The sequence below is a fragment of the Durio zibethinus genome, chromosome 15, assembly GCF_047325235.1.
Source record: "Durio zibethinus cultivar Kanyao isolate XHJ-2024 chromosome 15, ASM4732523v1, whole genome shotgun sequence".
NCBI lineage: Eukaryota > Viridiplantae > Streptophyta > Magnoliopsida > Malvales > Malvaceae > Durio > Durio zibethinus.
The window spans coordinates 12,674,011-12,701,258 of record NC_143176.1 but is presented as its reverse complement, the minus strand read 5'-3'; the positions used below and the strand labels follow the sequence as shown (position 1 = coordinate 12,701,258).

General features: G+C 31.3%; 2 non-coding genes across 2 annotated transcripts; one reads left to right on the top strand and one right to left on the bottom strand.

The window, feature by feature from the left end:
* Window positions 1-4,410: 4,410 nt before the first annotated feature.
* LOC149514688 (small nucleolar RNA R71) lies at window positions 4,411-4,517 on the bottom strand. Its single transcript, XR_016328399.1, has one exon. It is a non-coding gene; the product is annotated as a small nucleolar RNA R71 (small nucleolar RNA).
* A 20,209-nt stretch (window positions 4,518-24,726) lies between these two features.
* Window positions 24,727-24,833, top strand: LOC149514687 (small nucleolar RNA R71). The gene has a single exon (XR_016328385.1). It is a non-coding gene; the product is annotated as a small nucleolar RNA R71 (small nucleolar RNA).
* Window positions 24,834-27,248: the final 2,415 nt, after the last annotated feature.

Genomic DNA, 27,248 nt, shown 5'->3' with positions numbered 1-27,248 from the left:
GCTAAAATACATTTTTTGAAATTCTAATGCTTGTGATGCATGAATGCATAATAAGTTAAAAATTTAATAAGATGCAGTATGATGCATTACTCATGGCGAGGAGTATAGTAAATATATACTATAATGTATGACAATGGAATTTGACATCTAACTTTTACTGAGAGAATTCAAATGAGGTGAATTTGTTAAAAGTATAAAGAGATGTCAGTTATGCATATAGAAATTATGTGGAAATAGTAAGACTAACTCACACAAGTGGTACATTTGAGATGCATAGATGATAATTCTATTTTTTTTATATAATTATCAAAGCATAATGCCCACATCTTATTCTTTTACATTGGAATGTTAAAATTAGCTTGAAAATGGAGTAAAAAAAGGGCTACAAACTACTTGCAAATGGCATCAAAATTAGGTGGAATTGAAGACTAATTTTCAATGCTATTTAGAATGATATTTAGTCTGAGCTCAAGGCTAGTTTTGAGCTAAATTGGAGCTCCATTTGAAATTTTATTTCTATTTTAAGTTGTTGATTTAAAGAGTTAAATTTAAAAGCAAACATGATGTAAAAGTTGGTTGGAAATTCACGCTATACATGGAAGCTATTAGGCATCACATTATGGGCTGTGAGTGGCTAGTTTTTGCAAGCTTTTGAGTCTATTAATTAAGCTAAAATTGAGCTATATTCCAAGCTTTAATTGAACCATTAAAAGGTTGATAAGCCACCAAGAATTCAATGCAAATTTAGGCCAACAAAATGTCCTAACCGAAAGGTTCATAAAAGCATAAACAAAAGATACTTTTGTGGAATTGCTATATAAGCTTACTTGAATGACGTTCAAGTTGAGTTTTGAGTTGAATATAGACACAAGAAACATCCTACAAGCCATAATCTAAAATTAAAGCAAGAGAATCAACCACTAATGCAAGAGAGAGTGGGAATAATTTCACAAAAAGATAAAAGTTAGGACTACAAGGAAAGCGACAAATAGCTACCATTCTTTTCACATTTGGTTTGCACAATTTAAAAGGATTTTAGGGTGAAAACTTCAGGGAATGTCTCATGGATGAGGTGGATTTTTTATGGGAATTGATTGGAGAAGCACATGTGGTCGTCTAAGTTGGCACATGTGCATTAGAGCTGAGTTAGCACCAAGTTGCTAGCTTAGACCAGATTCAATTTCTTGCCTTGTTCTAGCTACTAAATGGCTCATTTTGAATGGGGACATAGAGGTTCACATGTGTCATAAGTGGAGGCAAGAAGGACTCTTATTGTGCCAGCTCAATAATGTATAAAATGGCAAAGAAAACAGCCTTACAAGTCATAATTTTTCCTTGTTTCTAGCCAGTAGCAAAATTTTATCTTCTAGCTTGCCTTTTTAGATAGTGAAAATGGCTGAAAAAGGGACCATTAAAAGGTTGAGATGGTAGTAGAAAAGTGATTTAAAAAGTCATGTGAGGAGAGAAAATAAGGGAGCAAAACTAGTTTAGTATTTTTTTGATTTCAAGTTTTCTTCTTTGTAATTCATGCCACAAGCAAGGCATCATTCTCACTATCTTTCCATTGGCTTTTAGACTCCATTTTACTTGTTTTTCATATTTTAAGTTAGCTTTATTTATGCTTTCAAGTTGGTTTTATTGTATTAAGCTTATTTTCAAAGGTTGCTCTTGTTTCATTTCAAGTTTCATCAATTAATGTTTCCATTTTTCTGTTCGGCTTTCTAGCCTTATTTTCTTCCATTTCCAACTTTATTTTGCTTCATTATTTAGCTTATTTTTTCTAGAAAAAGATAGTCCAAGGTAGCCTTATCTTGGGAGATCTTTCATGTGGGCTCAAAAGACTTTATTCTTTTATTTTCTTTTTATTTCTTATCTTTATGTTCTATGTTTTTTGTACCCAAATTTCTTGTTCATTTTAGCTAGCTTTGTTTCCTTTATTTTCCTAGCCTTATTGCATGTGTTTGAAGCTTTTTGAAGCTTGTAAGGGATGACCTTGGATGCTAATTTGATGGAAACCTCATAGGGCTCGAAGAGCTTCATTGTATGCCTTTATTTTCTTGCACTTTACTTTTTATGCTATTTACATTTTTCTAGTTTATTTTTGTTTTATTTAGATTATGTTTATGCTATTTAGTTGCTGTTTCATTTTATTTCATGCTTTTATTTTATGTATATATTCCATTCCATGCCATTTTACTTCCATTTTCATGTTGGATTTGATGCATGCTTCATTCATTTTTGCCTATGGTCACCTATACATGTTCTCTTTCATTTTTAAGTCTATTTTGATGTTATGTTCATGGTTTTCACGTTGCATGTATACATTTCTAGTTCTAGTTGCATTTAGCTCAATAGATCAATAGCTTAGGTTAGATTCCACACTCCATTTTGTGCATTTTTTTGGAACCATTTTTGGCCAGTTTTAGAAAATGTTCCCCTACACCTTTTTGGTTTGTTTTCATGTCTATCTTAAGGTGGTAAATCCAATTTTTACAATTTCTTTAGGTAGGGTCACATTTGCATAGCATTTTAGTTCCTAGGTCTAGTTTTAGTGCACTTACAACCTTCTGTTTGCATTTTAATTTTTTGCATTTTTTGGTCAGTTTTGGGGATGGGTCACATGCATGATTTTGGTTCATTTTTAGGTTGATTTTAAGGTAGCCCATTTAGATTTTACAAAACCATTAGGTCTTAAGTCAGTTTCTTAGCATTTTAGTACATATGTTCTAGTCTCATACATTTTAGAGTTTTGGTTTGCACTTAGATTTTCTAGTTAGTTTCATTCGGTTTTGCATCTAGCTTCATATAGGTTTATGGTTCCATTTTGAGTTAGTTTAAGTTTTATAAGTTTAATTTAGTGTTTGCATCCATTTAGGTCATATTTCTATTTGGTAAAATTGCTAAGGTTGCATTTTAACCCTATTTAGGTAATTTAACATTTTTATTTATTTATTTTAGGTGTCATTACCATCACTTTTTCTTGTCATTTTCACTCAATATAGTGTAATTTTACTCTTGGTTACATGCTTTAGAATTTAGGTAGGTTAATTTAGGGGTTAGACTTTAGTATGTAAAGTGTTCAGTAAAATGCCTCAATGGAAATTGATGGTGTTGCATTAGGATTTTAGCTGAGCTTTTAGGTATTCTTTAAATTCTATTTTTAGGATATTATTTCATGCATTCCCATGTCATTTTCATGTTTAAATTTTGTTCTTTACATTTCTTGCATTTTAGTAGGATTTTAATTAATTTAATTTTTAAATTAAAAATGCTAAATTCTTTTTTTTTTTAATTTTGTTAGTTTATTTTTTGTTTAATTTGCTGTTGACAGGTTCTACTTCTCTTAGTCTTTTCTTTTTAATTGCAATTTTATTTTATGCCTTTAATTTTGTTTAGTTTACATTTCGGTTTGTAGTTTTCTATTTTTAGTATAACCTTTCTATTTTTAGTAGTTGCTAATTTTAGTAATTTTCCATTTAGGACTTTAATTTTCATAATTTGTAGTTAATTTAGATTTAATTATTTGGTAATTTTTATTAGATTAATTTAGGGTAATTAATTCAATTCAAAATTTTTGTAGGACCTGATATACTTGTAAGGTCAAAATCATTTCTTACCCCCTAAGTCTAGAAATCCCAAATCCCTAAGGAGATGATATTTGGAATACTTTCAATCTTTTATTACTTTTGTGACCTTTACACTCGTACTACTCTTAAAGGGTTAAGAACAAGTTTTTGGCATTGTTTCTTGGGATTTGGTGCATTTAGGACTGAGGTTAATATCGATAGAGACATGTTAGGGAGTAGTTTGGTTTTTTTTTTGTTCTCTATAAACATTTTTATTTCATTTGTCTATTTTTTGTGTAATATTTTTTTAGTTTTCATTTAGTCTCTCTATTGCCTTATAACTCGATGGTTGGTACATGCACAAGACTAGAAGCCTCAATCTTATTACTTTAGACTAGATATAGAGAGAACTCTTTAACTCTAAGGAAAGAAAAATTAGGTAACCATACCACTACCCAACCCATGGCCAACCTACATGATCATGGAACTTTGCAGGATTATGCTGTGCTTAATATTAATGGCTATTAAGCCAAATTAGGAGCAATAATCCAAGCAAATACTTTTAAGATTAAGCCAGCCATCATCTAGATGATCTAGAGTTCTATCCAATTTGGGGGTTTAGCTGGTAAGAACCTAAATGCCCATCTTGGAAACTTCATCAAAATTTGTGACACATTTTAAGCACAATGGCATTTCTGATGATGTAATTCATCTTAGGTTGTTTCCCTTCTCCTTAAAAGATTAGGCTAAGAGTTGGCTTACCTCTATGCCTTATGGATCAATCACCACATGAGATGATTTGGCACATAAGTTCATGGCAAAGTTCTTCCCTCTACAAAGACAAAAAATGAAAAATGACATTACTACCTTCTCATATAAAGAGTCTGAACCTCTTTGTGAGACATAAGAGAGGTATAAGGAGTTGTTCAAGATATGTCCCTATCATAGTCTTCCACCATGGCTTGAAATTCAAAATTTCTACAATGGACTATTGGGACATTGTCGGTCTATCATAGATGTTGTTGCTGGCGAAGATATTGTGAGCAAATCTATTAAAGACTGCTATAAGCTGATTAAGGAGATGGCTGCAAACCACTACCAGTGGACATCCAAAAGTTAGAATCCTTAAAAACCCACTGGCACGTATGAGTTCAATGCTATCATTTCCTGGGTTGCCCAGATAGCAGGTCTAACTAAGAAAATGGATGCTTTAGGATTTAGCCATACTTAAAACCTAGTCCGTTCTATTAGCCCAATCTATTCCACTAGTCCTTTCTTTAGCTACGAGATATGTGAAAGTGGCCATTTAGTGGATGGTTGTCCTATTAAGATCAAGCTTGTCCATTCTATTATTCAGCCTAGTAGGTAATAAGACAATCCTTACTCATCTGCATATAACCTTGGTTGAAGAACCACCTGAATTTTGCATGGACAAACATTTAGGCTCAATCCTTTAGCTCTAGACCTCAGCATCCTTTTGGTTTTCCCAACACCCATTGCCTCTGTACCCACCAAATCCACCTTTACCTTAGGAAAAGAAAATCTTTTGAAGGGAAATTGTCTTCCATTCTCTAGAAATAAAATAACATGTTAATAAATCAAGCCAATCTCATTCAAAGGTAGTTTGTTACCCTTTAGTGTCAGGCAGTTGCTATTAAGAACTTAAAGGTGCAAATGGGATAGATTGCTAGTTCCTTCAACACTTGCCCTCAGGGTAGCTTTCCCAGCAACATCAAAGTTAATCTAAGAAGGGAAGGAAAATAACATTGCAAGGTGATTTACCTTAGGAGTGGTAAATAGGTATCTAGCAAAACTTATAGGACCATTCCCATAGTTACATCCATAGAGCCTACTATAGTGGAAGAAAAGCCCAAAAAAAAGAAGATGAAAGAAAAATAAAAGATAAAGGATGTAGTTATTTAGTTTGCTAGTACTGATGTTAGTATTTCATCTAGGCCTAGTGTTTCCACTCTAGATCCATATAAGCCACCCATTCTATTCCCCATAGATTTTAGCAACAATGAACTTTTGGGTAGTAATTTTAAAAATTTTTAGAAATATTTAAGAAGCTTTATATTAACATTGCCCTTGCAAATGTATTGCAATAGATGCCTAGCTATGCTAGATTCATAAAGGAAAATTTATCAAAGAAGAATAAGTTAGTCGATCATGAGACTTTGGCATTTAGTGAAGAGTGTAGTGCCATTATTCAAAGTAAAGTTCAACCACCCTAGTTACTTCACCATTGCTTGCACCAAAAGGCAACTATTATTTAATAGGGCATTGTGTGATTTAAGAGTTAGCATTAATCTTATACCTTTATCGATCTTTAGATAGTTAGGCTTAGGTGAGATTAGGTTAACCATTATCATTCTTTAGCTTGCCAAGAAGTCCATCAAATATGCTAAGGGAGTGTTAGAATGTACTTGTTAAGGTTGATAGATTGTACCTCGTTACTAATTTTGTGGTTCTAAAAGTGGAAAAGAGCACCGAGATAACATCATTGTGGACAACCATTTTTAGTCACAAGGGATGTGATCATCAATGTTAAGAAATGGGAGTTTAGTATGAGAATGAATGATATTTACAACTCTAGTAACTCTCCCAAAAGCATTGATGATTGCTTGTTCATTAATGAGGTTAAGGGTGAGATGTTGATTGATGAGGTTATTGATAAATTTTTGAAAAGAGAGACAAAATGCCCCATACTTGATGATTATGTGATTAGTGCATTCCTATGATGGCAATCAGATGTGAGGATCTTTTGCAAGGGATATGATTGTACTAAAATTTTAGCATTTTCTTACTCATTTTTAGTGTAAGTTTTCTTGAATTTTGGCTTGATCATTGAGAATTTTGGCAAAAATAGTCCTAAATACATAAATATTCAATGTGTAGGTGAGAATATGGAAAATGAGAAATTTGGACTCATTTTGGAGTATTTTTGGAGCTAAAAGATAGAAAAGGCCAAAACTAGTGTGCTTATGCTATATTGTCATCTATGGGAGTTTTTCTTCACTTTTTCTTCTATAATTTTGTTACATTAATTAAACATAATGAAACTTTATTTCAAGTATTAATTCTCATCTCTCATTTGGAAATGTTATTATTAGCTCATAGTGTATTACTATGTTTGTGGTTTTTACCAATGCTTAAAAAATAATAAGTGTATTAGTGTAGTTGGAAGTTAACTTTGAATTTACCATTTTCTAGAATTTCTTCAAGATTTAAAATGCATAATTTGTACACTTAATGGTCTGAATTTTGGCAGCAAAATGAAGGAACCAATTGTTATAATTGGTGCCAAAAGGAGAATGCAAAATTTCAATCTTGGTTGTTGGAAGCATTGCCATATAATCGAGGCATTGTGGTGCCAATTGTAGATATTCAAAATGGATCAATTGGAGTTACTAAGCAGGCCATTTGAAGGTCTAATTCATCATAATGTTGACATCTTGGAGCTGATTGGATCATAGTAATAAGGCTTGAAGTCAAAGGGAATCTAAAAGAACAAATCAAGCAAATAAAAGAGTAAAAGAAGGGAGAATGAAGGATGTAGAAGGATGGTAGTTTCTTCAAGTTTTTCTTTGCATTTTTAGGGGCTGAAGCAACTCCCATTTACCTATAAATGGGGGAGAGTGGCCAAGTATAAGAAGCTTTTAAATAGATTTTTAGATTTATAGTTTTAAATTTTTGCACTTTATTTTCTCTGCACTTTTATTTTCTTTCTTTCCAAATAAGGTTGTTTGGTAGCCAATTTACATTGCTTTCCATGAAATTTAACTTTCTTCATTTAATTTTCAATTTATTTTCAAATATTCTCAATGAAATTTCAAGAATTGTATGTTTTTGCCTTCAATTTGCATTGATTTCACGTAATCATCAATGTTGTTCGGCAATTTTGGCTTTTGACCTCCTTACAATGTTTTGATCAAATCTTCATGAAATCTAGCTTGTTTTGAACCAAAATTTTTTTCTTAGATTCCTAACTCATATTTAAATTTGGAAAAAAGCTCGTTCAAATACCATGTACAAAAAATCTCTAAAGTTTCGGCTAAACTAATTTGGTAAAGTTGGATTTTGAATGAGTGTAGCATATCAAGGGATTTCTCTCCTTGGCATTTGGTTTGAAATTTCTGCACTTTGCACTCTTCAATTCATGTTTACTTGTTAATTCTCATTTGATTGCACTTAGATTCATGTTTTTACCTATTATTTAGGTTATTTTCTTTGCAATTACTCTATTTTTCATGTTTTTGCACTTAGTTTTTGGTTAAGTTCATTAAGCTGGTTTTGCATTGTTTCTTTAAATCTCATTGCTAAATCTTGTAGTAATCTTGTAGATCTTAGTTGCATGAGTTCAGTTTTAGTTCATTTTTCTTGTAGAAGTGTAGATCTAATTTTTTCTCCAAGATTAGGTAATTTTCATATTTGAAATTTAGTTTTTAGTTTTACTTGTTCTTGTTAATTCATGCGATTTCTCTTTATTACTTGCTTTTTCATTGTGTTTTGGTCTTATTTTACAATATGTTCTTGTGATTTAAAAGTTGTTTGGATCAAATTTTAGTAAGTTTCTAGATATTTCTATTGTTAGAAGTTGAGAGGTAGTAAGGTAGTTATTTTCGATCATTAGTTAGTTATTTTCTGTTAATGCCTTTAAGCTACTATTTTGTTTGTTAATTGATTTTATTATTTTCAATTCTTAGATTAGCTTTACATTTCAAATCATGTTAAGTTCAATTCAGTTCAGTTTAGCTATTGTTTTAGTTAATTTTGCTAGTTTGTTTATTTTACATGTTGCTACTTTACTTCTTGGTAGAATCGTGTATTGTTCTTGGTTTTATTCAATTGTTCTTATTACCTTAGCCTAGTATGCACCTTTCGATTGAATTAACTTTGGAGGGAGTGTGGGGATAATAGGTACTTAGGCTAGGAATCTTTTTATCTAATCATTATGGGATTGACATCTAGACTTTTATAGTCTCTATTGTTACTTGAACAGCCTGTACACTTGCAGAAATTTCACAATCAAGTTTTTGGTGTCATTGCCAGGGATTAGGTATAAAAAGTATTGGGCTAATATCATGCTTCACCATACTCATCTATAGATTAGTTCACCCTTTAGTTTGCATAGCTTTAGTTTAGACATAGCTATTATATTTTTGTTTAGGACTTATTTTATTTTTCATATGAAGTCCAATTTTTACGAGGTAGCTGAACACTATGAGGACATGCTAAGCCTCTAGGTTATTATTTTGATTACTACCTAAGACTATGGCCTAGTAATGAAGACCAAACCAAAAAAGAGTTAGGCCTTAAAGATTTATGCAAAAAATTATACTCTTTAGAAAATAAATCAGAGGCCATTAAGCTAAGATTGATCCTAAGCCTACTCTTTTCCATAACTTTCCAATCCAACATGATGATGGTGAAGTGCATGGTGGAGATTACTATAATGATAGGTGTCCATATAACCAATAATTCCAATCTTACTCAAACACCTACACTACCCAAACTTGGAAGGGTCAGCTTAAGACCATGTGAGATACTAGTTTGGGACATTTTTTTAGTTCACTATCTAAGTACACCCTGACTTATCCTACAGAGCATTTACTTCCACAATTCGTCCACCACCTTTATATTCTCCAACATCACTACAAGTTTCTTAAGTGTCGCATTATGTTCCACCACAACAATAATTTTTTTCATCACAATACCATTCATCTTCACATCATCCACATCATATTCACCACGACCTCTTATATAAGAAAATACACCATCCCTTGAGGAGATGCTTAATGAATTGCTCAAAACTCAAGAAAAACTCTAGCAAGACCAAAAGGTATTCATGTGGACTTTTGGGTAATGTAATCATAATGCACATACCTTAAACACTTGCCTTTTAGATCCCATGCCTAGTACTATAGAGTTAACATATTGTTGGAAAGATAAAGAAAAGCATACATTAAGGGATCATTTGAGAAAATGAGGTCCAATATGGGTTGATGAGGATGAAAAGCCCATTGTGGTGGAAATGCCACATTTTGTTAAAGTTATGAAAGAAGAGATAATAGAGGCAAAGATAAGCATATGGTTAGGGAAGTTCATGATAATGAATTATTTAGGGGAATTGAGATAGAGGAGAACATTCAAGAAAAAGTTGAGCTTAATATTCCACTTATGCCATTTCTTAAGTTCCTTAAAGATCACTTACTTGATTGTAAGAAAAGCCATAAGGTGGATAGATGTGTTGATAAAGCAAGCCTATTAGATAGATCACTTAAGCTTTTAGACACATTCATTCTTAAATCTAGTATTAAGCTTAAGAATAAGGAGAAACTCATTAGGGAAGAGCTTACTTGTTTAACAACTTCTCCCTTCCTTGATCTTATGTTACAATTTTTAAACACCTCATTCTTTAAGCTTCTTTAAAAAAGACCAACTATGAAGGAAAAAATGAGAGAATGATTTTGCAAAGGATAACTCAACTTTTTATATTGAGTTGTGAGAAGGTTTTAGTAATGGTCCTAATTAAAAAGAATATGGACCTCATAGTTCACCCGTGCTATTTCCTAGTTCTTTGAAATTCCATTATATGATGATTTGGAAATGTATGTGGTTGAAAACCCACTTTCTAATAATTTTGATAAGCCTAGTAAAAAGGATGAGGATAAAATAAAGGAAATTTTGAAAGAAATGTGAAAAACTGATAATGTAGAGGATTTGGATGATGATGATATAAAGGGATTCTATAGTAGGTTAGAAATTTTCCTAACCTCTGATTTTCAACTTGATACCTTTGACTTCTCATCCTTTATGCTCACTCAACTTTTACCATTTATGGAGGATTTTTTCATTTCAAAGCCAAAACTCGTATTCTCTATGGTGTTATTTAAGTTTGGGGGTATGTTATTTAAGTAGGATGCTTGTAGGAACATATGTGACAAGAGAAGAAATTAAAGTATTTTTTGCTTGATGCAAGCATAAAAAGAAGTGTCAAATAAGGAAGGTGGTGATATGGAGAGATTAAAGGTCACCTAGCATTTTCCATATACCTTTATATCTTTTGAGTCCCACTATAAGGTATTTACTCATTCTTCTTCAGCACTTTTCGATCATAAGATGGTCATGGAAACACTATTCAACCTAGTGCTGAAACTGAAACCCATATATATTAGTCCCTTAAATAAGAGACTTGAGATTTTTTATGGCCTGTTTTCCATGACCATCACCACACCACACATTGATAAGATCTAGCCTACCATGATGGCTCTCATAGATGAGGTTGTGAAGAGAAAGATGATTAAATGGTTGGAAGTTGGAATCAAATGTGGTGTAATCATAATGGTCAATATTGATCTTGATTAAGTTTGATAAAAGTCAAGCTATTAACCATAATTTAACATTTTTTATAAGAGGACCTAAGTTCTCATTTCTACTTGTTTACTTTATGCTATGTGTTTATTTTCTTTGCTTTGTTTTGCTTATAGGAAAAATAAAAGCTAATTATCGTAACTTCAAAGAAAATCCTTGGCTATTTAGGGGAGTATTCTTTACCCCTTGCCCTTAAATTCATATATGCCTACACATTGAAGAAAATGTGCATTTTAAGTTTAGATATGGAAAATTTTGAGCCAAAATTTGCAAAGCCTTCTAAAATTTTTTAAGACTTAGGCTTAATTGACTGTTGTTATGAGTCTTTAGCATACGTCCCTGGGTAGATTATTATTGATCTTATGATAAAAATCATGATTGACTTTGATTATAGCCTCAGGATAAGAATAAATATTGGGTGAAGCATAAGATGAATTTTTGAATTTGTTGATTTTTTATTGCTAGCTTTCACTTGTGGGTATATATTCTGATCATTGAAATACATGTCATTTAGTGGTTGTTTATATTATCATAGGAATTGCATTTCATTTTTTGAAGTTGTGCCTATGTTCTAGAATTTGTCTGATCACTTCTCGAGGTGAAATTCTAGGCTACACTAAATTATAGACATGACTTAGGCCATTCTTTGATTGATTGAGCTTTCAAGCCAACCTTGATGCATATATACTTAGCCATCCCTTTTGAGCCTTATATTTCCTTTTCTTTATTAAGCACGCACATTAATAAACTTAGACCTTATTTTGTATTTTCATCTTTCTTGTCCCTACCTAATGTGTATAAGGATCATTCATGTTATGATTAGAAAGCTATGTCACATTTAGGAAATAAAAAAAAAAAGGAAAAGGAAAAAAATCTATAAAATCTTAAAAATCTAAAAATCAAAATCAAATCAAAATAATAAAAGGAGGAAAAGTTCAAGTTTAGGGGTGCTAAAGTCTTGAAAGCTCTCTAATTAGTCCTAAGCTTGTAGTACATGATTGGGCTACTTGAACCTAAAATAATCCTTTTGATCCTACTTCTACCCTAGCCTAACATTACAAACTAGCAAAGACCTAAGGATCTTTGGTTTAATGTTGGTTTAACATCAGTGGATAAAGGTTTGAAAAGCAAACTTATGGAATATATGTGTACTTTGATTATGTTGTGTTTATTCAATGGTTGCATAATCATAGCGAGTTCAAGGCTAGTTTTAAGCTAAATTGGAGCTACATTTGAAGTATTAATTTCAAGTTCAAATTTCTAATTTAAAATGTTAAATTTGAAAGCAAATAAGGTGCAAAAGTTGGTTGGAAATTTGAGCTATACATGAGGCTGCTAGGCATCACTTTATGGGCTGTGAATGGCTAGTTTTTGCAAGGTTTTGAGGCTTTTAATTAAGCTAAAATTGAGCTATATTTTAGGGCTTAATTAAACCATGAAAAGGTTGATGAGCCATTAAGAAGCCAATGAAAATTCAAGCCAACAAAGTGTTCTAACACAAAAGTGCATGTGTGCATGAGAAAGAGCTACTTTTATGGAGTTGCTACACAAGCTTACTTGGATGAGCTTTAAGCTGAGTTCTTGAGCTGAATATAGACACAAGAAATAGCCAATAGGCCATGAAACACTTTGAAATTGAAGTAAGAGAATAGGCCATGAATGAAAGAGAGGGGGTACCAATTTCAGAATAAGACAAAAGTTGGGACCACAAGGAAAGGGACAATTAGCTGCCATTCTTTTTTCCTTTGGTTTACATGGTTTGGAGGGACTTTAGGATGGAAAAATTTAGAGAATGTCTCATGCATTAGAGCCAAGTTAGCACCAAGCTACTTACTTAGACCAAATTCAATTTCTTGTCTCATTTCAGTTGCCAAATGGCTTATTTTGAGTAGGGACATTGTTGGTAATATGCCCTAAAACCAATTAGATTAGCTATGGGATACATATTATATTATGCATTTCTATTATTATCAAAGGCATTCATTATCTATAAGATGGTATACACATAATTAATGTTACTTACTTCTTATAGATAAAGTCATTGGAATAATATGCTTTACGAGAGAATTATAATAAGATTGTAATTATGTGATTATCATTGCTTTAAAGCATTATTCCTAAATTGTTACTAGTTAATGCTTTGTCAAAAAAAGACTTTGAACAAAGTTGTTAAGAATGGCACATGGTTATGTTCTTACTTATAAAGTGAGCAACTAGTTTCAAAGGTTGAAGTTTAGGTAAGCTTGAGCTAACATATGGGTGCTTGTTACAAAAGCAAGTTCATTGAACATGACCTAAGATAAGAATGCTATATGGTAGGTCACATAATGTTTATAGCTACATTTTTATGTGATGGCTATAAAAATGATCCTTTGACTTGAGTTTACTTATGATCTTATATGATGAGTGTTATACTTTGACTTTATTCATGGTTCTAACCAAGAATACTCCAGTCGAGTATTGTTGGGTACAACATGAGGCATAAGATGCATGAAGTAATCACCATTGGATTCATCACATTATGTGATCAAGAGCATATCTTAATTAGTATTGATTGAATTAACTTAAGAAATCTTTGGCCAAAATGCAATAATAGTTAAAGCTTATTTGTGAGTTAATGTCAAAGATAAAACTTAACATGATGGAACAAATATTGAGTAGACACTAAACCATGCTTAATGTTTGATTCATCTAAGTTTAAATATAAGGATAACAATGCTTATGTTTATTGCCAACATGCTATAGAACCCGATGGGTCATACACAATAAGACATATTGTGAAAGATTAAAATTGGGATAAATTAAATTAGACTTAATTTATTAATTTAAAATCTATTATAGAGAAACATACAAAAGTCCAATACAAAATAGGACATTATATGGCCTACCAGGTAAGTAATCTCATTGGCAATATGACTTCATTAAGAGGTTATTCTATTGAGAATAGAATTAAACATAAGAAAACCCTAATACCCTAAGGTTTTGACTTACCCTTTGTCTCTATATAAAGAACTTAAGTTGCCCCCTCTTTTGGCATTCTATGAGAATAGACATCTCGTGTGTTGAGAACAATTGAGAGAAAACATAAAGAGGGTAATTGACTAATCTTTCTAGCTAGAGATTTCAATTTTAAGTCCTTTCCATCCCTTAGAGAAGGTTGTTTCACCTTATTCGTATGGATCAATATTAGAGGCTAGAAGTTTGGACAGCTCTAGGCTTGCAAAAACAAATTCATTGATCTCTTGCTTGGGCCAAATGAAGTTGGCATAAGAGGTAATATACTACTTGTCGAAACTAATTATTATATTTGTATGATCTTATTGATTGATTTCGCCATTAGGGAGTTGAAAAATATTAAAATTCCACTACTAATACTGTATATATTGATACACAATTCCCTTCAAGTGGTATTAGAGTCTTGTCAATATAGATTATACAACTTGGAACCTTGTTTGGTTGTTCTTGATACCAAAACTATTTTGATTACAATCTATCTATTGTGATGAAAATGCTAGAAAAATGAGTTTTTCAATTTTGTTTTAATTTTATTCTTTTATAATATCAAAATATAATGTCTTAGAATGATTGGGATACAATTTCATGATTTATGGACATTGTTTACTCACCAAGATGGAATTTACTTCATGATCAATAAACTATTTCGGGTTCTATCAACCTACCATGTGCATGAAGAAAATTTTGGTTCTTTATCTAGCAATCTTAGATTGATATGAAATTTTATCCCATGATTCTATCCTAATAGAGCATCCTTGGTTTAAAATTTGCAAAATTTTGGATGATATTTACTTGGCCGAATTAAAATCGGTTTGAAATATGTGCAATGTTTCATGCAAAACTAGTGATATTGGAGAAGAAAAACTAATTCTCTTTCTAGGTTTTCAGTTTGCTACAAAATTTTAACATAAGACAGTAGACATCTTGAGACTCATTGTGTTAGATTCAGAATTTTGGAGTTGATTTCGTCGTCTGAACGTTGATGATGAAATCTACCCAAAAAATTGTTTCTAGCAGCTGCATGAGTCTAAATTGTTTGGATGCATAAAAACCCTAATTTGATTATAGGACTATGTTTTCTTGCTATAGGTGGATTTTTAAATGTTAAGAGCCTTTTAAAACTTATTCACTAAAGTTTTAATGAAAACTAATTTGGTAATCAAGTTTGGGAACTGAGGAAAGTCCTTTATCAAGATTTCAAGATTTACTTTCTTGATCATAAGAAAAGTGGATTGTTTTAATTAAAACATAAGTGTTACTTGTGATTTATCATTCATAACTAGAGGCAAATAAGAGCATGTCATGGAGTTGAGAACTCTAGTTGGATGCTCAAAAAGTGTAGCATTGATTAGGTCAATCTACAAGTGCACAGGCTATACATGTAGTAATAGTGATTTTTCGATCAAGATATCATCCCATAGAGATTAGGTAAAGAAATTCCTACACTAAGTATCTATTATCACCCTATCCTTATAAAGTTGGTTTGATCAAATAATCAATATGAAAATCAAGCTAATATAAGAAAACAAAAATCAAACAAAGCCATGCATTATGTAAAATAAGTAAAATAACAAAATGTGCAAAAATAATAGCTAAACTAGAATGGAATGACATGAATCATGAATTAAAATATAAACCTATTCTAAAAGTGAAAATGACAAATATCATGAACAAAAAAAATAATAACTAAAACAAACATAACTGAATTAACTAATTTTAACTAACTCTAACTACCTTCTAACTAGTTTCACTTTTTAACAAAAGAAAATCCAAAAATGATAAAAAATTAATAAAAAAACCTTGAAACTTGATAAACAAAGTAGCCTAACTATGAATAAAATGGAATTGAAGTGTGAATTAAAAGTTGAAAATGCCATTCAAAGCAAAACAAAAAAAAAAAAAAACCAAGTAAGAAGGCAATTATGAACAAAAATTGCATGACAAGTTATAATCTAATTCTAACTTTAATAAACTTCAATTGTATGAAAGTAAACTATAAAAGACAAAAAAAATTAATGAACTAGCTATCATCAAATTTCAAAGGAGAATTAAAGAACCAACTACAAAGTGTAAAGAAGAAACGAAAACTATAGATCATTTTCAAAGCTGGAAAAACCAATTCTCAAGAGGAAATTATAAATCTAATTCATGTAAAACTAGATGAATATGATCTGACCATTGTAAAGCATGAAAATGACTGTAAGAAAACCTGAATTGAAGATTAAAAGCTAAAAAAAAAAAGTGCAAGTTTTGATGAAAAATAACAAGACTGAAATTGCTTGGAAATCATGAACATTAAACTACAATTTATGACATGGATCTAAAATGTGTAAAATGAATTGAAAATGAGCTGGAAATGAAAAAAAAATCATTGAAGGAACTAAATGATAAACTAATTTTCTGAACAAAAATTGAAAGAAAATACAAGAACTAACTACAAAAATCTAGAACAGAAATTGTTTTATAGTAAGTTTTCATTGAATCAAGGAGTGAAAAAAATTAGATCTAGAAACTTCTAATGAAAATGTACTAGAACTGAGCTAAGCATGATTCATCAGCAAGTTTACCACAATATTCAACAAGAAAATTGCATCAAATAAGAGGAAAATTAGCTCAAAGAACTAAGAATCCAAAGAGTGTGCAAATAAGCAGAAAATAGAGCATGATTAAAAAAATTCATCCAAATAGCCTACAAAATAAATCACAAAAAAAAAAAAATAATAAGCAAGTTAACTAGTAAATCTAAGGGATCAAAGGTTGAAAGAAACAAATTGCTTAGAGGAGAGAAGAATCATGCTTAAGCTTGGAGATCATGCCTAGACTATACTAGATCTAGATTTCAAATTTAACTTGCCAAACTTAACTATATTGATTAGGAACAAAATTGATTATGATTTTTTACTAAGTTGAAGCTTAATGAGTTACAAAATTGTGAAGAAAGTGGAGGTAAAAAAGTACAAAATGATTAAGTTCTGATTAAAACATTTCAACTAGGTTAAGTGTGAAAATGTAAAAACAGATTTGAGATCAACAAGAAAACTTGAAGATTTGAGCTAGAAATCAATAAAATTTGTAAATTGTAGTGCCAAAATCATAAACAACACTAAAAAATACTTTAGGAAATTTGAAAGTACAATCAAAATCCATAGAAAAATATAAATATGAAAGGTTGTTTGGTTGTTAGGAAAATAAAATGCAGAAAAAGAAAATGCAAAACTAAAGAACATGAGAATTAAAATTCTTATCTAAAGTCTTCCAAAATGGTTGGCTCCACTCCTATTTGTAGGAAGATGAGTGGTGAATTGAGCCTCAAAAACCTCTCTAAAATATTTGGAAATGAGATGTCTTCTAGAAACTTCTTTCCTCTTTCCTCACTAGTTTTGGCACCTAAGTGCTTAGCTGTTTGCAAACTTCTTTATCTTCAAATGTTTTTGTTGGTTCAAAACATCAACCTTATAACCAATGAGAGCTCCTCATAATTCCATGTCATTAGCCTTATTTGATCTTTTTTAAATGATCAAAGGTTGGCACCAACTTCTCATGGTTGCATAAACTGTGCATGCCACTAGCATGCTTCCTTAAGCACCAATTCTTACTTCAACTTTCTTCATTTTGGTTGCCAAAAAATTCAACTTATTTAATGAACAAATTTATCATTAAAATCACTAGAAAAATTTTAGAAATAAGTTCAAAAATTATAGAAGAAAAAAATCAAGAAAACGTTTTTAATGATCAATTTTACTTAAGGGCACTAGTTTAAACCATTTTCACAATTTGTACCAAAAATCCTTCAAAAATGTATCCAAATTGACCAAAATTTCTTATTTTCTCCATTTTTACCTACACATGAGAAAAATATGCATTTAGGAATATTTTTGCCACAATTTGCAAGGAACAAGCTAAAATATAAGCAAAATTACACTAAAAATGAGCATGAAAATACTAATATTTTAGTACAATTAAACCTTTAAACTTAAGGTTTTGCTTGTCCTTAAGCAAAACAAGATTGAGTAAGAATCATTATATACTCTCAACAACTCATTCAATATGAATGACTCATGGATTGATAAATGGATATAACTAAAGTAATATCATGAACATGTGCTAATATATAAGAATCAACATAAGTTAAGATCATTCCTAACGATGGTTCCACAAGCAAGCAACACTTCTCACATCTCCTCGCATGAAATCTAGTAATCTTATGCAAAACATGAAACTTCAATAACAAAGATCAATAAAGTGTGCTTAAGTTCTATAAGTTTGCTTATCACATCTCTCTAATAATATAGATGAACACATGACCAAAGATCATGTAGGATTTCATAAGCTTGTAATGTCAAGTTAGGGTTAAGGAATGAGAAAAGTCATTTAAGCTTAAGTACTCTAACAATGCGTTACTTGTCTAGGATCATTCATAATTGAGCTTTCAAGGTAAGAAAGGTAAGTTTGAGTAAAGAATCACCCTAAAAACTTTTTTCTTTCTTTTTTTATTTTTTTTGTTTTTTCCCCCTTCACTTTATTGTTTTTGCCATTTTTTTCTTTTTCACAACTTTTTATTTATTTATTTTTTTTCAATTTTCCCATTCTTTTCCAAGTTCCATCCTTCCTCCCTAATAATGCATGGCTCATAAATAATGCATGAATATCCTAATGCATATATAGGGTGAAGGACGAAAAAGATGGTAAATATCAAAATAAGGCTTGGGCTTGTAATGTGGTTTCAAAACAAAGAAAAGGCATCATAAGGCTCAAATGTGGTAACTATGGAAGAATTATATCAAGGTTTGCTTGAAAGGCTTAAATATTCCAAAGATGGCCTATGTCATTCCCCTAATCATATGTCCTCTAAGTTTTACCTTAAGAGATGATCAAAACAAATTCTAGAACATGAAACACAACTTCAAATACTAATGAAAATTTTTTTTCTATGCTCACATAATCAATCACTAGATAAAAAATGCCATTCAATGTTCAAAGTATCAACTCACAAATGAAAATACATAATCAAGAATTCACTAAACCTAAGCACCATCTCATATTTAACACAATATTCACTATTTTCCTAAAGATTTATCCATTCTCAATCTCTACCTATCATTGGCTTCATGAAGAACTAAACAAAAAAAAAACATACTAATGATTCACGTTACAATATGTTAAGCTCAATTTCAAGGCAAAACTCAAGGAAAATTCAAAAAAGTTTTCAAAATTTGAGCACTTTTCCCATTCCCTGAAACTTAAACAACATACTATCCTTAATGTGTAAGCATAAAGAAATAAAGTACAAAAGAGAGGAATAAGAAAACTCCCTTATCAACATGGAAGCAGGGTGGTCGAATCTCCATCAATACTTGTTAAAAACTAGTGCATCCTCTTTAAGCTCTTATTCAACCTACAAAACAAACAAACAACTACACAAAGAAACTACATCAATATGTTTAAGAAAAAATAAGCAAAATATATGAAAATAAAACATGAAATGTAAAGCTTGTATCACCTTCCAAAAAGCTTTATTTAAAGTAAAAGCTAGACTATCAAAATAATCTCAACACTATATGTTCATAGTGATCACTTAACACTTGATTCCAGAATCCAATCATTTCAAGACCTCTCTTTTAACAATCTCAAGCAAACTAGGGTCTAATGGTAGATCATGTAGGCAAGTAGAGGTAACAATGAATTTCTCAACAAAACCTTCAACCTCACACCTAGATGGACTAAGGTTTGTGGGTTATATCATATCCTTCTTGCAACATGTCCATACCTTCCCTCCTAGAATGACTATTAATTGCTACTTTTTATATAGCCAGCAAGTGTACAGATCAAGTAATAAAAGGAAGTATTCCAATATCATCTCCTTAGGGATTATAGAATGTAATGTTGGGTTATTCACAACTACTGAAGGCAAAACCTTAAAATCTTATATAAGGAAAAGTAAAGATTAAAGGTGAAGTGTAGGTGGGGATCCTGACTTCACCAACTGTTACTTGGGAAGTAAAAGAATATTGCCAAAAACTAAATGTAAGAAAACGAGATTTAAAAGACTAAAAAGTAAAGAAAGCTTTAAGAGTGTTGATTACTTGAAGCAAACTTGGAAGAAATATTGCATGAAAATAACTTGTAAAACAATAAAGAAAATATTGGTCAAATCATGCAAGAAATAAAAGAAAACTTGGATTGATCTTGAAAATAAAAGTAATGCTTTGCCAAAATCAAGAATTGAAAAACAAGATTTGTAACTTGAAAATAAGAAAAGAAAGATCTTGAAAGTAATACTTCTTAAAGTAAAAGAATTTGAAGAAATAAAAGCTTTTGTGGTTATTGGAAAATTTATCACCTAAGCCAATAACTCACCTAAAGAACTAAAGAACTAAATGAAAAAAAAGAATAGAAAGGAGTGGAATAGGATGATTAACAAGTGAATGGCCTCTCTATTTATAGTAAGGGATTCAACCATGATAGGGATAAGCTTTATAAGAGTTTGAATTTACTTCAAGTGCTAAAGGATCAAGCTAATCCTTATCTTTAAGTAGTTGATCGAATGTGGATTCTTCATTCTTGAAGAGTTTGGCTGAATATGGGTTTTGATGGTGTAATCTTGGCCCTTGCTTGAATCTTGATTAAATCTTGATCAAGCTTCTTTATTGGATTTGGCTAAGGCTCGGTAATTCAATAGTAGTTTGATTTTTATCCAAGTCTTGAAATTCAAATGCATAAAATCCTATTCCAAGTCAAAATCTTCAAGGCTAAGCAACAAGCTTCATAGTGAGCTTTAAATTCCTCTTGGTCAATGTACTTAGCCTTCATTATGGAAAAATTGCATGGAGGCTTTCTTAGATGGTCTTAGCTGAATAGGTTGGTGCTTATAAAGTCCTTGCTCTTGCAAATTGAGCTTTTCCCTTGCATGGCCAAATAAATAGGTCCTTTTGCAACACAATTTCTTCATGGGTAAGCAAATAAGTCATGCTTAAATCACACCTCTTTCTTGGTCGAACATGATGGAGTCCAAGTGAGATTAGAATTGCATGTAATCTGTCTTGGATGTGGCTAAATACATCATGGGAGAGTTTTTGTGCAAATGAAACTCTATGGTTGCTTGAATGTAGATTAAGGTAGGATGGCAATGTGCTTCCATAATTAGGCCAATATTTCTCCTTTGCATGCTTGTATGCATGGCTTGCATGAAAATGAAGTTCTTGAGCTTGAAAATGTAAAACTATGAAAATAACATGAAAAGTATAAAAATATCCAAATTTTAATTTTAGCACCATTTTTGACATGTAAAAACATTATATATTTAGGTGTTATCATACCTCAACACTTAAATCTTTGTTTGTCCTCAAGCAAAACCTGAAATCAACAAAACTAAAGAACATTATAAATATTAACAAAGTAAAAAATTATTCAAAACTCCTATCATGTACTAGTACATAATACAAAATCAAGAGTAAATACAAAGTCACAAGAATTTCCTTTAAAAGCAAGCTTTCAATTTTTTATGCTATTCATACATACAAATCTACTCAATCTTTAATTCATGCTTATAACTCATGTAAACAGAATGTTTTCAATTGAAAAATATAATAGACTTCGTATGTTCACTTTCTTTATCCCTCTCCACTAGTGTTAGACCTATATATTTAACATAAGATCAAAAGGCCTTTTAAGCTTGGATCAAGGTAGGAGAAAAGGAATTTTTTAGGCTAAAAAACCTTAAGCTTACTTTTTTTTTAACTTTTTGGACTTTGAACAAGTGGGAGCTCTTTTTGAAACTTTGACTTGTAATGCATCACTTTTTTTTTATTCATGGCATTTTTTTAAATTTTTTAAAAATAATACTTAACCCCTTTTAGCTTCTTAGGCTTTTCCTTTCATGGTTGCCATTTTCTTTCTTTCATCTCATTCCTTTGCCACTTTTCCTCTAAAATCATAAACATGTCTATACATATGTATACATAGTGGGTTAGGTAAACAAAGAAGAAAGGATAATAATAATCAAAGAAAAAGCTTATTATGTGGCTAAAATAAATAAAAAAATGATTAATATAAAAGGCTCACAATAAGGGTACTAGGGATGCATTATCACAGGGTGGTTTCAAAAAGGCTCAAACGATCCAAAAAATTGCCTAGATCATCTATTGAGTCAAATATAGTCTAGGATTTTGCCTTAGGGGTTGAGCAAGTGAACTCTAGAACACATTCAAATATTCAATCTCATGCAAATCTATATCTTATAAACTTTTACAAAGATCATAGCATTTCATATGAAGAGAATATAAATATAAGCATAAAAATCACATCTAAATAAAAGACATGCTTAAGAATTCTTTTCAAGTTCCACTACATTCATACTTAAACTCCATATCATACTTTAGTCATTTTTGAAGAATATATGTAACTTTCAACTAAGTGAGCATCATAATGTTATTTAGTAAGTAAATTTGGTTTGAAAGCAAATATGGATTAAGATTTAAAAAAAAAAAAATCTCCCCCCCACTTGAATGGAACATTATATCAAAAGCACAAAGGAAAAATAAATACTCCCTAAATTTCTTTTTAAGCCAAATCTCAATTGCATGAGGCATCCACCTTGCTTTTATTCATTGCTTAAAAAACAACTCAAATAAAAACATTAAAAACATACCTATCCTAGTAAAAGAAAAATTAAGAAAATAAAAATCATAACCATTAAAGTAAAACTCAGGTTGCCTCCCAAGCTTGACCATCCCTAAATCTATAAAGTTATCTTACCTCTTTGGAGGAAGCTTACATTATTGTCTCTTTCTTTATAGAATGACATAAACAGACTTGATTTTAGGAGGTAGACTACTTCTTCTAGCAGTGATCACATATACAAAGCTTGAATTCCTTGTAGGGTTGACATGGCAGGAGCTAGGGGTTGCTAAATGATTTAGAGGGTCAGGAAGTTTATCTATTAGATCAAATCTTTAGGAACCTTGACTACACTAACACTTTCTTCATCTTTAAACACACTATTCTTTTTAGATACAAATTGTGGCTTTTTGTTTTTAAATCTAAGGGCAAGGTTAGCATCATACACATTTATTAAGCCTTTAGCAATAAATAGGAAAGGTCTTTCTAACAATAATGGAGCCTGATCATCCTTTATGCCTAATATAGTAAAATCTATAAGGAAAGCAAATTTATTCATTTTGACAAGTAAATTTTTTGACATCCCTTGTGATAGTATATTTTTTAACACCCCTCGTGGTAACTTAATAGATTGATCAACAAATTTAATGTTGAACTAGGCATGCTTCAACTCTCCACAACCTAGTTGCACAAAAATATTCATAGGCATTAAGTTTATGCTAGAACCAAGACACAAAGAGCATTATGAATTTTAAAATTTCAATTTTGCAAGGAATAGGAAAACTCCTTGGATCTTTTTGCTTTTTGGGCATGAGTTGTTAGAGTTTAGGGCTGTATTCTTCTAAAAATGTGGCTTTCTTCAATTATTTAAGTAGCTCTTTTGGAATAAGCCTTAAAAAAAGAGATGCTATGTCAAAACACTGCCTAGACATTCTAGTAGTCATCCTTGACCTAGGTTGAACTTTTTTTTTAGCTTTGTCCTTTTTTTCTTATGGATCTTTCTCTTGAATAGCTTTTTATAGATCATTTGGATTGGTTTACCTTGGACTATCTCTTTAGGTTCAAGCTGAATGCTCTCTAGTAGTGCTCTCCCTACTTGTAATAACATTTGCCTTTCTTTTACAAATCCTTTAATGTGCTCTTTTGGATTTTCTTCATAATTTATTTCAACATTCTCCTTCTTATGGTCTTGTTCATAGGTTTCAATGTCTTTAAAGGCCTCTAATGCAATAGGGTCAAAACCCTTCAAATTTTCTCTCTCAAATCTTAAGAGTTCTTTATCTTTTAATGTATTTTTCTTCTCTATGAAATCTACTTTAGGTTGTCGTATGAAATTGGAGAGGTTTACTACTATAGGTTTATCATCTTTCCTATTAGAATCCTCTATCCTAACATTTTTGAAAGAATAGATTGCTATACATCCTTTATTGCTTTAACTTTTAAGATTGGTTTTAGTATTGCTCGGCAAGGTGCCTATAAAGCTATTTGTTATGGCCTGGATAAGTTTACCTATTTGGTTTTTGAATGCTTTTATGAATGTAGCTTAACTTTGGATATTGGCATTGTTGGCTTGCATCAATTAAGTCAACATGTCTTTAAAGATGAGTTTCTTTTCTTGGGGTAAATTATAGGTTGGTGAATTGGGGTGTAGTTTTTATTTTGGTTGTTGGTGGATTGGTGGTTTGGCTAGTTTTAAGAAAAGTTTGGGTGGTTTTGCCATTTAGGATTATAGGTATTAACATAGGGATTATTGTTTGGCTTGGCTTATTGGATGTATTGGACTAGTTTTATTTTAAATTGGCATCTTTCAAGGGAATGAAGTCTTTCACAGATATCATTAGAGATAAAAAAGGCTTTGTATAGCATTCACATGGTTGGCTTTTGATTGGTTTTCTAAGGCTTCAATCTTTTTGGTAATGGCAGCTAGTAGGGAATTATAGACATAATAGCATCAACCCCAAATAAACTAGTAGACTTTTTACTAACCTTTCTTTCCATGCCCTACTAGTAATTATTAATAGCTATCTCTTTTATAAGCTTATTTGCTTCCTCAAAAGTCATGCTTATAATTACCCCTCCAGTAGCTAAATCTAAGGTGGTTCTCATGGGTGGTGTGAAACCATTATAAAAAATTTGAGTTTGGAGCCACTAGGGTAGACTATGATATGGGTATTTTCTTAATAGTTCTTTGAATCTCTCCCACCCATCATACAATGTTTCGCCATTAGCTTGCAGAAATGTGGTGATCTCATTCCTTAGCTTTGTTATTTTTGCTAATGGAAAAAACTTTGTTAAAACTTTTGGGCCAAATCATCATGAGTTGTTATTGAACTGGGTGGTAAAAAAGATAATTAACTTTTTGCCTTGTCCTTGCTAGAAAAAAGAAATAATCTTAGTCTAATAGCTTCATCAAACACACCATTATAGCAAAAAATATCACATAATTCAAGAAAGTTAAAAAGGTGGAGATTCGGATCATCACTTCGTCACCCTCCAAATTACACAGAAGTTTGGACCATTTGTATGATTGAAGGCTTTATATTAAAATTGTTGGCTTGAATAGCTGGCCTTCTAATAGATGGTTGAAAACCATTTGCATGGGGAACTATATAGTCCCTTAATGCTTTTTGCCCTTTATTGTTTGCATTAGCCATGGTGTTGGTGCAGGTGACCTTGATTGCTCTTTTTTTCTTTTTCTAAAGGATCTTTCAATTTCTTGATCAACAAGAGCCAAGTTAACACTTTTGGATTTGCATATGCAAACAAGAAAGGATCAAAGAAAAGTGAAAGAAAAGTAAATGAATAAATAAAAGAAAAAAGTTTAGTTTATAAGAAATTAAGAATTCTTTATTGATATCACAAATACCACTATAATTCCTAGCAATGACACCAAAAACTTGATTGCTACTTTCTATTAGCCTACTAGTGCATAGATTAAGTAATAAAAGGAAATATTCTAGTGTCATCTCCTTAAAGATTATAAAATATAATGTTGGGTTGTTCACAATTACCAAAGGTGAAACTCTAAGATGTTATATCTAAACAAATGGGAAGTCAAGGTTTGGTTGTAGGGAAAATAAAGATTAAAAGCAATACGTAGGTAAGGATCTTGACTTCATCGACTAACACTTGTGAAGTAAAAGAATATTGCCAAAAACTAAATCTAAGAAAACAAGATTTAAAAGACTAAAAATTAAAGAAAGCTTTGAAAGTGTCGATTGCTTGAAGTAAACTTGGAATAAAGATTGCATGAAAATAACTTGTAAAACAATAAAGAAAATGTTGGCCAAATCTTGCAAGAAATAAAAGAAAACTTGGATTAATATTGAAAATAAAAAAAAATGTTTTGTCAAATATAAAGGAAAGAAAACAAGAATTGTAACTTGAAAACAAGAAAAGAAAAAGATCTTGAATTATTTAGCTTCTTTCTTGCATGGCTGAATGAATAGAATCCTTGTGCAACACAATTTCTTCGTGGCCAAGCAAAAGAGTCATGTTTGGATCACACTTCTTTCTTGATCGAACATGATCGAGTCCAAGTGAGATTAGAATTGCATGCAATCCTTCTTGGATGTGGCTGAATACATCATGGAAGAGTTTTTGTGCAAATGAAACTCTATGGTTGCATGAATATGGATGAAGATGGGATGGCAATGAGCTTCCAAAATTGGGCCAATATTTTTCCTTTGCATGCTTGCATGCATGGCTTGCATGAAAATGAAGTTCTTAAGCTTGAAAACCTAAAACCATGAAAATAACATTAATAACACCAAAAATCATCCAAAATTTAAATTTTAGCATCATTTTTTACATGTAAAAGCATTATATATTTAGGTGCTATCAACTATGATTGGTATGATTAAATTGAAAATTTTCAAAGATCGATGAATCAATCAAAAAGGATATCCTTTCAATATCAACTGGATCATCACCCACATTCTAGAAGGACTTTGATCAGCATAATCAAATTGAAATTTCTAAAAAATAGGTGAATCTAAATTTGAAGTTGTAATCACTCTAGGGAGAATATGAAAATTAACTACAAGCTCAGCATTGGAAGGTGGTGCAAATCAACAAGTTGAGACTATCAATATCTCATTGTTATCCTCACCTAAATCCATGACCTCTACCTCGTTGACTACAAGGGATTCCTCAAAATGTGAAATAAGGCGCTCTAGGTGAAAAACATCATGAATCACATCACTAAATATGTCTATCCTCGAGCATTTACTAAAATCATCAAGGTATTTTAAAACCTTACTAACATTAAATTGAACCTCTTGATCTTAAACTCGCATGATCAATTCCCACTTTTGCACATCAATCAAAACCCTACCAGTGGCTAAAAGGGTTTCCCTAGAATAATCGAGATTTCACGATCCACCTCCATGTTTAGAACCACAAAATCAATAGGCAAAATGAATTTTCCTACCTTTACCAAGACATCCTCCACAATCCATCTAGGGTATTTTTGTGACTTATTGGCCAATTGTAGAGTAACTGAGGTGGGCTTGGCCTCTCCTATGCTTAATTCCCTAAAAATGGTCGAAGCTATCAAATTTATACTAGTGCCTAAATCACATAAAGCTTTATCGAATGACATACTATCTATAGTGCATGGGATAGTAAAACTACCAAGATCTTTCAACTTCATAGGTAGTCCTCTTTGAATCAAAG